Genomic DNA, 14745 nt, shown 5'->3' on the forward strand with positions numbered 1-14745 from the left:
TCTCTCCAGGATTGTGAGTATACAATGAAATAATACTTATAAAGCATTTTGCAAATCTGTAATGCTATATAAATGCTAGCTATTGTTCTTGTTGTTACTTTTTGATAGGTGGTACAGTGGCTAGAGTGATGGGTCTGGAGTGAGAAGGATCTGAAAAATGTGACTTCAGATACTTGCTAGCTAGTTTGTGATCCTAGGAAAGTTGCTAAACCCTGTTTGCCTTAGTTTTCTTAACTGTAAAGTCATCTGGAAAAGAAAATGGCAAACCATTCTAGTATTTTTGCTAAAAACCAAAACAAATTAAACCAAACCCAAACTCAAATGTGATCACAAAGAGGTTGACATGTTTGAAAGAAGTGAACAAGAACAAGAATTATCATTACCCATTTTTCCCAATCATTAGTGAAGTTACTTATATTGAATATGTTACTCATATTGAAATCTGCAATATTATATGATTCATGTTTATTTTATATTCATTATAATTTTGGTTGGTTTCTTCCTGGCACTTTATTATGATAAGTAAACTATTTCCTAGATCCAAAACAAGATGATTTGTAACTTTTCTAAGTTTTATCATCTTGATTTTAAATATGTTCTTTTTCTAAGTGATTTTTCCTATATTGCCCAAAGATTGAAAGGGAGATATCACTCTACAAAATGTACATTAACTCAGCAAGAATGTATTTCAATGTCACAAACTAATTTTTCAAAAAATAGGTTTTTCTCATTGTTCTACCTTTCTTCTCCATGCAGACAATGACAAGTGGGAAAATATCAAAGGCAAAAAAATAAACTATTAATTCTAGGTGGGAAATTCAAGTTATGATATGATACTTAGGAATAATAACAAATAAGACTAAGCCTATGTGTTTGTGAATATATACTATACATTTATATGGTGCTTAGCACCCAAATGTGCATGTATATTTGAATCATAGAACTATAAAACAAAACCAAGAAACAAAGGTTTTAAATTTATTATTTAAAATGTAGTATTGTCATTTTTTGAAACTTGTGGCACTTTAATGTGCTGTCTGCCCCATTCAGGCAAACTTTAAAATAATATCATGTTTCACAAAACCCTATTAAACTGTCACATAAATTTCTCTTATTTCCTTTTCCGTCAGTGCTGATTATAATAGAAGATATTTTTGTGTCAACAGAAATTTTTTTCTATTCTTTCTAGCCTCTTCCTCCTGCCTGAATCATTTTGGATGACATTTCTCATGAGAGCAAAGACTTTGCCTCTCTAGGCCAAAGGGTCACAGAGTCCCTCCTGCCAATGCCGTTATTGTAAAGTTGCTTGAAGCCTTTGAATGATGCTTAACCTTTGAGTGGACCCCATTCTAGACATCACTAATTTGGAAATGTTAGTGTTTATGTTTCTCACCCATGGATATTTTCATCTGCCTAATTCGCATGTCCTCTGAAGAATCTTCATAAATGTAGAAGCCAAATATCTAATGACTTCCTGCTCATATCAGATCTATTCTCCTCACAAGCTCCATTGAGATAGGTGATACCTATGTAGAATAATTAGTATTGTTTCTTTTCCTTAATCATCCATAATTCCAACTTTGGACCTACTTTGTAGATGATTATAGCTTGTGAGTAAGCTCGACTACTGTGGCCCAACAGGGCAGTTCTGCTGTGTCTGACCAGTAATTTTATCTTTGTGTACTTTCCCAAGATTGATGACTTCAGTGTATAGGTTTCAGACTTATATAAATAACAATAAACACCAACTTCCCTATACACATTGTTATCCTTTTGTTGAATGCAATATTTTGCATATATTTAGCACTTGATAAATCTGTGTTGGATTGAATCAAATGGTTAGAGAAAATCTAACACCAAGCACTATGGGCACTGGAGTTGCAGTGCTCTTCAGATGATTTCTTCCCTGAACTCTACTTGGATCACAATCTTGCTTACCAATCAATGGCAATCAATGGGCAAACATTTACTGAGTATCTACTATGGACCAGGCACTATGCTAAATTCCTGGGGATACAGAAGCAAGAACAAAGTCCCTGCCCTGAAGGAGTTTCCCTTTTATCCAAGGAATGAATAGATAGATACAGATATTTATTTAAACTATACCCAAGATTATTTAAAGGCAAATATATAAACCAGTTTTAACCAACAAAGAAATCAACTCCCACCCCATGTTTTTCTTCTTTAAATGTTGCAGTAGATGTGCCAGTACAATCAGCTACCTTACCATCCACTTGCTTTCCATAGTTCTGAGAATCGTGGGAAATGAACTATTGTAGGGTCCTATATATATATAGAGAGAGAGTGGTATCTAATATTGTCTGCAAGGTTTTTGAGAAATGAAGTGTTTTTTTTTTTTTTGTTGTTGTTGTTTTTTTTTTTGTATCCCCAGTGTCTGGCACAATGCTCATAACAGAATGCTGACACAGTTGATTAAATACACACTTTTACTACTGTAAACCTAGGATCTCCCAATTATATCAACATATTGTATACCTAAAGACTTGGTTTTCTTCTTATTTGGTGACTTCGGACATCGTATCTTGGGAAAGATACGATGTCCGAAGTCACAAAATTGGTCTTTTCCAATTCAATTGATATTAGAAAGCATAGCATCAATATAACAATAATCTCTGTAGCATGGCTTTGATATAATGTGGATTTTTCCTTGTATTTCATTCAAAGAATCCAGTGTCTTGAAGAAGCTTCTAGTTTTATCCATGCCTTATTTATCTTATACCCTACTTTAAAAAAAGTTAAAAAGCTAACTTTATCAAAAAATGATTGCCAATTCATTTAAATTGGGAGCTTTGAAGATATTTCAATTGTAACTTGATTTACAAAAAATCAGTTTTCATGCAGCTTTTCAGATTATCATTGACTATATAAAGTGAGGCTAAAATGTTTCTGATAAAGGCCTTATTTCTAAAATATGTAGAGAATTTAATCAAATTTATGAGAATACAAGTCATTCCCAATGATAAGTAGTAATAGCATACAAACAGACAATTTTTAGATGAAGAAATTAAAGCTATTCTAGTTACATGAAAAAAATATTCTAAATCACTGTTGATTAGAGAAATACAAATTGAGACAACTCTGAGATACAACTTCATAACTCTCAGATTGTCTAAGTTGACAAGAAAAAATAATGACAAATGTTGGAGATGTGGGGAAACTAGGACCTTAATGCATTGTTTCAAAATGATCCAACCATTCTGGAAAGCAATTTGGAACTAGGCCAAAGGGCTATAAAATTGTGCACACAGTTTGATCTAGCAGTGTCTTTAGTAGGTCTGTATTCCAAAGAGATCATAAAAGAGGAGAAAGGACCTACATATACAAAAATGTTTGCAACAGCTCTTTATATAGTGGTAAGGAACTAGAAATTGAATGGATGTTCATCAGTTGGGGAATGGCTGAGTAAGTAAGGCTGAGATATATATATATATGTATATATATATAAATATATATGTATGGTATATGAATGTAATATAATATTATTCTATAAGAAATGATGAGCAGGATGATTTCAGAAAAGCTTGGAAAAACACATTAATTGATACCGTGAAGCAAGCAGAACCAAGAGAACATTGTACAACAAGATTATGAGATGATCAAGTGTGAAGGATTTGGTTCTTCTCAACAATGTGAACAATGTGATAATTCAAAGCAATTTCAGTAAAGTTGGGATGGAACATGCCAGCCAGATATACAGGGAAAAGAACTATGGAGACTGAACATGGATAGAAACTTAGTATTTTTCACTTTTTTATTTGTTGTTTGCTTTTTTTGTGTGTTTTCCCATTTTGGTCAGAGTTTTCTTGCACAACCAACGTTATAAATATGGAAATATGTTTAAAAGAATTACACATATTTAACCAGTATAAGATTGCTTGCTGTCCTGGGAAGGGGGTGATAAGGAAGAGAGGAAGAAAAGTTTGGAACAAAGTCTTACAAAAAATAATGTTAAACTATTTTTACATGTTTGAAAAAATAAAATACAATTGAAAATAAAGTGAGGTGGAACTCAAACCAGTGCAACTGTATGCAGTATTGTGTTTAGAGGATGTGCTATAGCACGGGTGTTTTTCCCATGCCTTTATTAAGTAGCTCTCAATTTTCTTCAATCTGAAGCCCATTTAGTCAAATGAAAAGTTTTTTTATAAATCTTAATGCATCTGCACAGATTGAAAAACAGTACTCTTACTATTTCTCAGGCTAGTGCAGACTATCTGTGTTCTACAACCACTCCAGCCTGAATGAGGCTATATTGGTTACCATTAGTAAGAGAATTTGCTTCAAAGAAAAAAGTCTTTCCTCTTAAATTCAGGCTCATTGTGAAACCCAAAGGGGAATAACAGAGGCAGAAGAGGAGAAAGGGCTGGAAAGTGGATGCATAAGAGAACCTGAGAAGACAAATATGATCTCATTGAACAAATCCTGAGCGAATGCTCAGGTGGAAGTTGCAGGTAGGAAGGGGGTTGAACAACGGAGGTTCAGTCAATAAGTCAGAAAATCATTTGTTGAACACATTATTTTTCAGGCATTGTGCTAAGCATTGAAGATACAAAGATTAAAAGACAGCCACTCAAGGAGCTCAATATAATGAGAGAGACTACAAACAAATGCAGAATAAACAGGAAATATTAAAGGATTAGAATTGAGAGGGATTGGGAAAGGCTTTCTCTAAAAGATGAAATTTTAGTTGGAACTTGAAAGAAAGTAAGGAGGTAGAGATGAGGAGATAGGACATCCAAAGCATGGGGGAGAGCCAGAGAAAATGTTCAGAGCCAAGAAATGGGGAGTCTATTTTTTTGTACAATGGCAGGGATGCCAGTGTCACTGAATTGAACAGTACGTGGTAGACCATAAGATGAAAGAAGATTGGAAATGTAAGGAGGTAGTGATAGTTTACAAAAAGCTTTGGCTACTCAACAGAAGATTTTTTTCTTTGATTTTAGAGGACACTGAAATTTACTGAGTGGGTATGGTGATGGCTGGTGACACAGTAAGAAAGAATTATGTTTTAGCCAAATCATTTGGCGGGAGAATGGCAGAAGGATTAGGGTAGGGAAAGACTTGTGGCAGGTCTTGTGGTGCTTGTGACTTACCAGCAACAATAATCCAGGAATGAGTTGATAAGAGCCTGCATCAGAGTGGTGCAGTATTACAGAAAAAAAAAAAAAAAAACAAAAACCAAAAAACAAAAAAAAAAAACCAAAAAAAAAAAAAAAAAAAACGGCGTACTCAAGAGATCCTACAAAGGTGAATGATCTGGGAAATTTTGGATGTGGAAGTAAGAGAAGAGAGAAACAGGTCTGACCTTTAGTTTGCTAGCTTGGGGAACCAGGAGGAGAAGAATGCCATTGGCAGTATTAATTAGAATTAGTTGGGAATGGGGCAGTTAAGTGGTACAGTGGATAGAGCAGCAGCACTGAAGGCAGGAGAACCTGAGTTCAAATTTGACCTCAGACACTTAACACTTTCTAGCTGTGTGACCCTGGGCAAGTCACTTAACCCCAATTGCCTCAGCGAAAAAAAAAAAATACTTGATAACAAAGGAATGTTTGAGTATTTAAGTTAAAAGATGATGAATTCAGTTTTAAGATGCTTACTGGACATCCAGGTCAAGATGACCAGTAGGAAGTTGGAGATATGAGATTAAAAGTCAGCAGAGAACCAAAGGTTAGATGGGCAGATTTCACAGCACAATTTGGATCAGATCAATAGAGAACATTAAGCATAGGAAATGGGTCAGAGGATTGCTATGGGAAAAAAGCACCACCTCCCATCTTCTCATATGCAGGCACTCTGATAGAAAGTCCAGTTGCCCTGCCCTAGCTGTGGATCTGATTTGGAAGGGTGGGGAGCACAGTTTGAAATGAGTGGCCAGGAGCCAATGTCTTTTTGTCATATGAAGAACCATGTTCCAGCTCTGAAAAGGAATTGTACAAGATCTCAATCACTCATTCCACTACTCTGAAATGGCTTATTAGTATTTATAACAGGTCCCCTTGACTGTACCTCTCTGTCAGGGCACTGTGTTGATTCCACACATCCTAAGAGCACTTGGCCTGTCAGGGGCTCTTTCTTACTGCCCATATCATCTGTGAATATCCCTAATTCAGAAAGTGAATACATTCAAATGCCAGTTGCACAAAAGGCAGGTTGCCAAGCAACAGGAATCTGAAATACCCCTGTCAGGCATTGCAAGGGAAAACAGGCAGTTCACAACCCAATCGGCAATTTTGTTTCAAATGGCAACAATAATAATACATTTCTGCCTCTCTCTTCCTCTCTTTCTCTCCCTTTTGAAGAATGAATCCCCTGCCAAGCCTCAATGGCTCCTGCATAATTTCACAAAATGATTGCTCTGGCCTGAAATGATTATTTTTTGTGTGTGTCTATGTTGGTGCTATGAGTTTTCGGTTTGTGGAACACTTGCTACTTAGGTTCTAACAGTCCCCTCCTTACATCTTATTTGCTAGCCAACTTTGCTATTTATCTGCATTTTGCAACAACCTGAATCAAGCACCTGTGGAAAAAATAAAGCTTTCTAAGTCTCTCTCTCTCTCTCTCTCTCTCTCTCTCTCTCTCTCTCTCTCTCCTCTCTCTCTCTCTCTCTCTCTCTCCTCTCTGTCTCTCTCTCTGTCTCTCTCTCTCTCTCCTGTCTCTCTCTGTCTCTCTCTCTCTGTCTGTCTCTGTCTCTGTCTCTCTGTCTGTCTGTCTGTCTCTGTCTCTGTCTCTCTGTCTCTGTCTCTCTGTCTCTGTCTCTCTGTGTCTGTCTCTGTCTCTGTCTCTCTGTGTCTGTCTCTCTCTGTCTCTCTCTCTCTCTCTCTGTCTCTCTCTCTCTCTCTCTCTCTCTCTCTCTCTCTCTCTCTCTCTCTCTCTCTCTCTCTCTCTCTCTCTTCTCTTGCAACAACCTGAACCAAGCATTGTGCAAAAGAATAAAGCTCTCTAGGTCTCTTAGGCAAATGATAGAAGAATCAAAGCTGCTTGGTCTTGTTTTACTTTTGAATGATTCAGTTTCTTTGTCCAGTTATATCATATACTTTGGATGTAGTCTTTTTTCCCTCTTCTACATTTTTATATTTATGAGTCAGGATTTTAGTTTATTTGTCATGCTGTACCTTTATAGGTCTATTTCTTGCCATCTAGATCTCCCCTCTCTCTATTTTTCTCTTTCTCTCTCTCTCTCTCTTCTCTCTCTCTCTCTCTCTCTCTCTCTCTCTCTCCTCTCTCTCTCTCTCTCTCTCTCTCTCTTGTTTTGAAATGTTTTGAGGAATAGAGAATCAGGATGTAGAATAGATCATCATTCTTCATTATTCCATTAATCAAAAAGTCTTCATTAATCACATAATCTGTGCCAGGCACTAATCTAGATGAGATATATGATAGTTCATATCATCCAAGGAATTTACATTCTAAGAAAAAGATACAACTTATAAAAAGGAGTGATAAGTGGGTAAGTTTTGGTCTATGATATCAGGATGTACGAATAGCGTTATAGAGCAGATTATCATACTCTCCTGGCATCTATAACTCCTTTTTCTTGTTAGGAAGATGGGAGCAGCAGCAAGGCAGATGACAATATGATCTTAATGGGAGTACCCTGTGATGTTGGAGGATGGATAGAAGGATCAATTTAAGGTATCTGAAACAGTCCTTAGGGGAAATATATTTCCCCAAGAAAGCTAAATGATAAAATTATAAATTTAGAGTTGGAAAGAGGGAATATTTTTTTCCAGTTTGCCCCTTTTATGGATGAAGAAACTGAGGCTCTACAATTTTAAATTGTCCAGTCACAGAGAGAATGGGTATCAGAGGGTGTATTTAAATTGAAGTCATTCTTCCCATCAATCTTAGGAAACTGAGGCAGATAGAGGTTAAATAACTGGCCCAGAGTCATATAGCGAGCAGCATTTGAAGCCAGATTTGAGGCTTTCTGATGCAGGCCAGTGCTCTTTTCAGTTGTGCAAACATTTTTAAATAACCTATTGAAGGTCAGATACTAAGTAATAGACTTGGGACTTATTTTGTGTTGACCTAATGAAAAAGACATTTAGTTTCAGTTACTCTCTTGTCATTTTTTTCTTTTCTGGAAACAAATGTGACAATTGGACTGCTAAGAGCAGAATTTGAGTCCTAGTGGAAGGCAAAAATCTATGTAAAAGCATAGTATTCCCACATCTCCCTGCAGAGTTATTAATGTTCATGCCCATCAGAGTTGAATGCACTCTCAGTTATGTAATCTGCCTCCTCAAAAGAGTGTTACTTGATACCAAGTTTAGGGATCCAGCCACCTAGTAAGAGAAAGGGGAGTTTCTGGATCATATCTGTCTAAAAATTGCTTCTTTAGCAACTTCAGCTTTGTTTATGAAAAGATCTAGACTTCTAGAGTAGATAGAGGGATTTATTGGGAAAACTCGAGTGGATTTGCTTTGGATTTTTTCCAAAATCTATTGTGTTTATTTGGGGGTCAAATCTTCTAGATAAAAGGAGAATTTTTCTAAGATAGTGCTAATTCTGAGGGTTGCATCTTCAGGAACCTAAGTTAGAAAGTTCTGGAATTTAACTTTTATAGAGAATGGTGAATTCTAAAGTATTACCAATTGGATTTCCTTTCTAGAATCTTAAGTTCATAAGTTCAAGAATTCAGTACTTTTAAAAAAGAAAACAGATTTTTGGGTCAGTTCTTGCTTCTTAAATAGAAGAAAATATGAGAATGTCTTCTAGTGAGCAAAATATATTTTCCCCAGGCATTACCAAGTTCTCCTGGTATTGGGCAGTTAGAGATTAAAGCCACAACATGGTATATACAACAGGTGGCATTCATCCATAACTGTGACCTGTTGTGATAGTGTAGGTTCAACAGCAATCAGTAATCACCGCTACAGAGTCCCAAATTGACAATTTTCACATGGGAATATAAGCTCTTAAGGTAGTATCATAAATATGGACCTTTATATATAATGTCCTTAAGGTAAAAGTGAGTCTCTTTAGAATATTGAATGGAGTTGCTTTTTATCGACCCTAAAGATTGTTTTCCTTTTGAAGGAGTACAGACTATTGGGTCGTATTAAAAGTTTAGAAAATATGTATAAACCTTGAAGAGATAGAAATAAAGAAAAGATGAAGAAGAATTGTTTCTGTTGTTCATGATCTCCTTTGTCCCTTGTGTTTTTTGCATTTGTTTAAGGACATGAAACAAAGGTTTTATCCTGATATGGATGGTTACCTGGAATGATTAAGTATATCCACATATGTGGATCCCTAGACAAAATATAATTTTGTGTTATTTGGAGATTTGTTGGAAGAGCTTGTTGGGGAAGAGGTGAAAGGCAGAAAGAAGGGGATGAATCAGATTTAAGTTTTAGGAGCTAAGTGGGTGGTATTGTGGATTGAGAACCAGACTTGGAGTTAGCAAAACTTGAATTCAGATCCTGTCATAATCACTGATTGGTTATATGACTCTGTGAAAGTCATTCAACTCCTATTATAGTCTTAGTTTTTTCAGCTATAAAATGATGACAATAATACTTATCATACTGGCTTATTTTGAAGATCAAATGTGATAATATATGTAAAGTGCTTTGCAAATCTTAATGCACTATATAATTGTTAGAAATTACATTGTTATATGATTTAAGGATTGCTCTTAGATTGAATACACCTGTGAAAACTCAAAGTTTGGCATGCCATTTCATGGGTTATATGATACTGTAAGGAAAGAAATTTGACTTTTTCCAGAGCAAAGGGGTTTCTGCATAGATTTTTTTCTTTTGCTGCTAATATATTTAAATCATGAAGAAAAAAGATGAAGAACAAATGAAAAAAAACCCATATGTCATGTGGTAATGGCATTATTCACTGGAATATTTGACCAGATTTTCTGAGTGAAGTCAGCAGCTCTTTTAATCTCTCACTTCAGATTTTGAATTCCATCTCTAACAGAGTCTTGTTATATTCTAGGCATGGTGAAATTTAACACAACGTAAAAAGGTAGGATGTGTTGAATGAGTCTTTATGTAGCATGAAAAGGTCCCTGAGCTATCTCATTTTTGTTATTTACATTCCCTGGGAGGGTTATGTGGCTCTGCAGAGATAAATGGTTAGGTTAGACGCTCTGGCATCATCCCAGCATTCAAGAAAGGCTCTTCCTGCTGCCTTTTCTTTTCAGAGTTTTAAGTTTGAGTTCAGTTGGAAGAGACTTGTCCCCACCATAACTAACTTATGGGGGTTTGTATACTTCATGACATCTCTTATAGGTCAAAGGAAATGATGATCTTTTGAGCTCTTGTATCTGGCTAGACTGGGGAAAGGCCAACTGTACAAAGAGGGAGAAGAACACCAGCAGAGTCTGAATAAAGTCTAAAGTAACAGTAAAGTAAAGTTCCTGACTAAGATTAGGAATGAGGTTTGTGAGAAAGAACTCTGCTCTATCTGCCTGCAGTTTTTTTCCTCCTGCTAGCCTGTGCTATTATTCTTTTCTCCCTAATGACTGTCATTTTTGTGTGAATTGAAATTTGAAAAAGAAACCCTGAAATATTATATTATTACTTGATATATATTAGGTATCATTTTTCACAGATGTATATTTTTATTTTCCAATATGTTATAATATATTAAAGCTACAGAAAAAAATCTGTCTTTTTGACTATGGATGAAGAGTTTTAAAAGAATATGTTCACATTTATGCAAAGTCTAAATTTGTTATCTCAGTGCTAGTTAAGCCACTTCCGCTTGGTTATCTGAAAATTGCCCAGGAATAGATTTGCTGATTTTTTTTTCCCTTTTCATTTACACCCATTAGCTCAGCAAATTTGTTTGTAGTTTAGAAGCAGCGGGCTGCAAAATAAGAAGGCTCAATTGTCCTTCCCGAGAAATACAAGTTTTGAATACTTCAGAATTGGATTTTTTTGATAGAAAGATGCTTATGAATTAGAATACTTTATATCAAAAAATCTCATTACTCTTTTATTTTCTCTGTCAGGGTCTCCATTCTAGTCCAATGGACTACAATAATCATTTTCTATTAACTGGGGAGAAATATTTTTACATAGGGTGCTGATATCTATGCTCAATATTTTTCAGCTATTTAGAGAATGGTACTAACAAGGCAAAGATCAATTCAAATGCAGTACATATTAGTTAGCTTCTCACAGGGAAATCTCTCTGTTATAGATCAAATACATTGCTAGCCCTAGTCTGTCATCTTATTTTGTACATCTATAAATGTAGTGATATGGGAGTTGTAGTAGATGGGGCAGTGGATAGAATACTGTGCCTGTAGTCAGGAAAACTCATTTTCTGAGTTCAAATCTGATCTCAGAATCTTAACCCTGTTTACTTCAGTTTCTTCATTTGTAAAATAAGCTAAAAAAGGATATAGCAAACTAAGCTAGCATTTCTGTCAAGAACACACCAAATGGGGTCACAGAGTTAGACAAAACTGAAAACAAAGTAAGAAGGAATTAGGTTGAAATTTCTCTGTTGCCTATCAGCAGTGTGGGGAAAAATAAAAATAGACCAAATCTTCAAAAGACATACTTTTCATGTATTAATTACCTTCATGGAAGAGTTGGTCACAAGTCAAATGCTAATTACAGTGTTTGGGAAATAGTTGGACAAAAGATACTTGCACTTAAAATGCAAAACTTGATTGATGTGTGCATAGAATTAGGTGAAAATAAGTCACCCAAATCTGGGTTTATAAAGGCCTGAAATGGCAGTATATTGTATGCAGTATATTGCTCCCACACTGAGCTGGCCCATTTCCTTCTTCAGAGGAAGGGTTTTTAATCACCCCTGAGACACATAGGAAAATATTAGGAAGCTCAGTTCCTCTATTAAGATCTTTCTGATAGAAAAATTTCTAAAAGATGGAAAATTCCTCATTATTGGTTCTAACCTCAGAAGATGTGAGCTCAAATTCTGAAACTACCTGGGTGACCTTGGGCAGCTCAACCTTTCTAAATCTGTTTCTTTCCTAAAATGAGGGAGTTGGACTAGGAGGTCTCTGAGGCCCCTTTCACATGTAGGATTCTAGGTTTCTTCCAGATTTGTCTTGACAAAGTGAAAGTAAAGAGAGCCAGAAAGTCAGGTGCTAGAAGTCACTGACTCCTGGGAAAAAGAAACATAAGCAGAAAACAGAATTAAAGGGAGAGGCATGTGATTATCAATCTAGAATCTAAGATTTTTAAGCTTATTGAATGTTTATTAGTATAAAGTGTTATTCTTGAGAATAGCCTCTGAAATGTGATGTTAATATCACAAGCACAGAACACTACATAGCAGGTCATAGGAATTTATTTCAAATATTCATTTCTATATCACATGTTCCTTTGCAATTCAAACTTCCCTTCTCATTGTTGCTGTGGAGGGTTTTTGTTTATTAGATTTTTTTGTTTGTTTGTTTGTTTCTAGCCTCAAAGAAAAATAAAAACAAAATGGCATCAATTAGATGATTGTAAAGTCTCAAAGAGTTGTTTCTACCTCATCAGAATTGGCTCAAATAGGAAATGACATATATATATATATTCTCTTTTACCCTGCAGGAAAATAGAAGGGGAATGAAATTTGTGTAAGAGGAGAAATTGATTAAAGAGAGGGCATATTGGGGAACGGAGTGGTTGGCAGCAACTTTGAGTTGGGAGAGGATGAAAGGAGAGAGAGAATAAATGGGGGAAATATGATTAGCAATAATAATTGTAAAAAAAAAACTTTTCAAAGCAAGTTTCTCTGATGGAATATTATTGTTCTCTGGGAAATGAAAAGTAGTATGTTTTCAGAGGAAAAAAAAACTTGGAAAGTCCTCCATGACCAAAGTGACATATACTGTATACAAAGTAATAGCAATGTTCTGGGATGACCAGCTGTAAATAACGGTTCTTTTTAGTAGTATATTTATCCACAACTACTCTGAAGGATTTAAGATGAAAAATTCTATCCATATCCAGAAAAGGAATTGTGTCTGAATATAGATTGAAGCATTCTCTATTTTTCTCTTTATTTTTAACTTAATTTTTCTTGAGGGTTTTTATTTTCGTTAGGGTGAGAAAACTATTTTTTCTTTCACAACTTGAATTTTATTGAAATGTTTTGCCTAACCTCACATGTGGTTTCTTAATTGTGGGCGGGGATAAGAGAGAGAAACTAGCACTCAAAAGTTTTTTAAAAATTGTTTTGAATGTAAATGGGGAAAATATCAAATTAATTGATTAATTAATTTTTTTAAAAAGTCAGAGAATTCAAAACAAAACAAATCAAAGATTTGTTTCCAGCTACCTGTCTCCTGCACCATGCTTTCATTCTCTTTTGGGGCATTGGGAGTCTGTTGTTGTTCAATTGTTTCAGACTCTTCATGATGCTATTTGGGGTTTTCTTGACAAAGATACTAGCATGGTTTGCTATTTACTGCTCCAGATCATTTTACAGATGAAGTTATGTGACTTGCCTAGGGTTTCATAAGTAAAGAAAGTATCTGAGGCTGGATTTGAATTTAGTCTTCCTGACTCCAGGTCTGGCACTCTTATCTGCTTCGCCATCTGACTTATCTCTGAGATCCTCTAATAGCAAAGAAAGTTTTGTTGGAAGTGGAAGCTTCATCCCTTCCTCTGTCACTGCCTTGATTGGTCAGCAATATTTCCAATATCACAGATCATAAAAATTAGAGTAAATAAAATATCATAGTAAGAAAAGGCAAGAGGTCAGTTGTCTATTAGGATCATGGCAGGAGTGGGGTGGAAGAATACCAAATCTTGGCTCTATCACTAGCTAGCATTAGTGGAGACTCTGGACTTATTATTTTAGCCTCTCTGCCTTGGTTTCATTATCTGTCAAATGATGGGATGATTTTGTGCATATCTATTGTCTCTTCAAGGCTCATGATCATTAAGTTTCTTCTAGCTCTGACAAGGCATGAATCAGTTATTTGGCAAGCAGAATGCAAGGTTCTGGTTAAGAGATAGGCTTAAGAGTCCTTGAGACAGGGAATAATTATGGTCAGTATTTAGTAATGTCAAGTAAGAACTAGCCCAAGAAACTCAGAACAGCTGCTAATGGAAACTATTTGGAAACCTGAAGCAGCTGCCTCTGTTTTTAATGACAGAATTAATCATAACTTCAATGCCTTGGAAGAAGGCCATGGCAGAATATAGACTGATTGATTTCAAGAGGATTGCTGTTCTTGCTCAATCTTTTCTGCCTCTTTGTAATCCCATTTGAGGGTTTTTTCCCAAAGATATTAGAGTAATTTGCCATTTCCTTCTCTGGATCATTTTGTAGATGAAGAAACTGAGTAAAGTGACCTTCGCAGGGTCACATGGCTAGTAAGTGTCTAAGACCAGACTTGAACTCAAGAAAATGTCTTCCTAATTCCAGGCCCAGCACTCTATACAGTTATTGTCTATGCCTGATTATCCTGTTGAAATTGATTGCCCAATTAGGGGGATGATTACCCATGTTCTTTTGTTTTCTCCTTTTGCTTCTGCTGTCTGACTTCTAACCATTTCACTGTTCATTAGTAGTTTCATTAGAAGATGGGAGACAGTAGGTAAAAAGAGATGATACGTCAAGTAATTTTGCTTCTTGTTAGCACCTTTGTTAAGAGATAACAAAACAAAACAAAAACATCTCGGAGAGGAAGGTAAAACTATTGGCTAAAATCTACAATGAGGTTTTTATGGATTTCAATTTTCTCTACTATCCCTGTTTCACATTGCCATTGATAATCATAAAATT

The 14745-nt window shown here is 35.6% G+C and overlaps 1 protein-coding gene across 1 annotated transcript in view; it reads left to right on the plus strand.

The window, feature by feature from the left end:
- Window positions 1-14745, plus strand: part of AGBL1 (AGBL carboxypeptidase 1) — a 1143822-nt gene that overhangs the window by 340213 nt on the left and 788864 nt on the right. The gene's annotated exons all lie outside the window — the stretch shown is intronic.

Source organism: Sminthopsis crassicaudata, chromosome 2, assembly GCF_048593235.1.
Source record: "Sminthopsis crassicaudata isolate SCR6 chromosome 2, ASM4859323v1, whole genome shotgun sequence".
Classification (NCBI taxonomy): domain Eukaryota; kingdom Metazoa; phylum Chordata; class Mammalia; order Dasyuromorphia; family Dasyuridae; genus Sminthopsis; species Sminthopsis crassicaudata.